Genomic DNA, 2,330 nt, shown 5'->3' on the forward strand with positions numbered 1-2,330 from the left:
GTGCAAAATCATAGTTAATGCTTTTTTAATGTCATGGATGTAACGGATGTTAACCACTTTGTGTTGTCTTGTTTGTCTCCTCCAGCTGTTCCCTTTGCAGATGACCCCAGTCAGTTACCTCCAAAGGACAGAGGTCTACAGTAGCAGTGGGCATAGAGAGTGGCGCAGAGAGTGGTAAAGACTGTGGAGAAGATCACCAGGACTCCACTGCCCTCTCTGCAGAGCATTTACCACCGCAGGGTGCATAGGAAAGCTGCCTCAATCCTCAAAGATCCCACCCACCCCCAGCATGGACTGTTCGCCTCCCTACCCGCTGGCCGGAGGTTCAGAAGTATGAAATGCAGGACCTCCAGACTGAAAAACTTTTTCCTTCCTTCTGCCATCAGACTCCTAAACAGCTGAGGAGTTTGTTACCAGGAAACACATCATGTACTGTTGACCTGTACTGTTTACATTCTCAGTTTGCACATGCATAATTGCACATTGACTGTTGACTGCTGCACATGCTACTCCCATGTACCATTCTCTATTATATTCTTATATATTTTTATTATATTGCTACATTTGCTGCTTAAAGTGCCTTAGATTTTGTGTTGCTTGTTTATCTACTTCATTTGTATTTTTGTGGCATTCATGTGGATGGCAAAGTAAGAATTTCATTGTACAGTGAAACACGTTTCCTAACTGTACATATGACAAATAAACACTTTGACTTGACACTGCACTATGTATTTAAGCCAATGTAAATAAATGAATGAATGAATGTCTTAAGCTATGAGTAAAAAGCTGTCAGGTCTTTAACATTTTGAAAACCAGTGAGGACAGGCCAAAACTGGGTTATATGATTTAATTTACTTATACTTGTGAGGAAAGGAGCTACAGCATTGTGAACCATCTCAAGGTGAGAGAGGGGTGACTTAATCTGTAAGAAGGTTGACTTCACAGCTGTGTTGATCTGCTTATCCACTATCAACTCACTATGAAATATCATTCTTTTAGTTTTAAAGCTGTGACAACTTTCTGCTGGTTCACCTTCTGCTGTATGCTGAAAGTCATTCATCCTCTAGCAAAGCAAAGTTTATCAACATGATAACATTAATACAAATGTGCATAAAGCAGACTGACACCATGTGTCTCAGCATATCAATTCACGACCATGTCACTTCTTTTGACATGTCCATCACACAGCATTACACCTGTCACATCAGAATTCTGGTCCATGTTGGCATAAAGTTGCCAGTAATGTTGAGGGTGAAGTCAATTATGAGGCCAGATGAGTAAAAGCAGAACACCCTGTCTTTAATAAGAGCACTGGTCACAAAAGAAACAGGTGGGTAGAGTAGCCACAAATTGTACTCAAGTAAGAGTAGTTGTACATCAAAATAATATTACTCAAGTAAAAGTTAAAAAAAAGTTGTCATCCAAAATATTACTCAAGATTAAAAAAGTATTTGGTGAAAAGACTACTCAGAATCTGAATCTGCTTTATTGGCCGGGTGTATTGGACACACAAGGAATTTGACTCTGGTACATTGGCTCTAAATGTGCATGTACATATCCCAATGCAAGGGGCAAGTAAACAGTAAACCAGCATAAGCTAGTATAAAAAAATAAGCAGGATTATCAGGCAGCAAACTAAGCCATATAAGCAGGCAGTAAAGAATTGTGAGATGAACTAAATAGGAATACAAATAGAGTACTTAAAAATAGAGACCTGTACAAAGCTGTATAATCTGTACAATGTATATATTGTTAGAAATGAATAAGTTAGTCAGATAATTATTAGACTTTAATGTGTTAGACTTTAATGTGTTAGTAATGCAGTTTAGTAAGATTCAAAGTCTGCTCATGTGTGCTCTGCTTCAAGGTTAGAAGATAATGTTGACTCGGAGAAGTGTACCTTAATACCAGTTGTTTTCTTGTTTTAATCTTGTGTAAGAAATATGTCTGAATGAATGTTTAGATACACATCACGCATACAACATACACACACACATGGAATTCTTCATTTTATGTCCAGTTACTCCAAGCATGCGGCGCTCTAGATAATAGAAGGAGACGCCGGACTGTCTCCAGCTCCTGATGTTTTTACAGCTGTCTGTGTAAGGGGTTAGCCCAAAACTGATAAATGTATTAGGCTCTGTGTTTCCGGGTGCTTTTTTCCCTGCTCTCTTCTCCAGCAGCTTGTATGAAGGAGAGAGCCCTGGGTTGTGTTCTGTAATCCTTTTTATACATATATATACTGCTCAAAAAAATAAAGGGAACACAACATAGTTGAATGTCTTATTTTTGTGTTCCCTTTATTATTTTGAGCAGTGTATATATATATA

Source organism: Monopterus albus, unplaced genomic scaffold (assembly GCF_001952655.1).
Source record: "Monopterus albus unplaced genomic scaffold, M_albus_1.0 scaffold388.1, whole genome shotgun sequence".
NCBI classification, from domain to species: domain Eukaryota; kingdom Metazoa; phylum Chordata; class Actinopteri; order Synbranchiformes; family Synbranchidae; genus Monopterus; species Monopterus albus.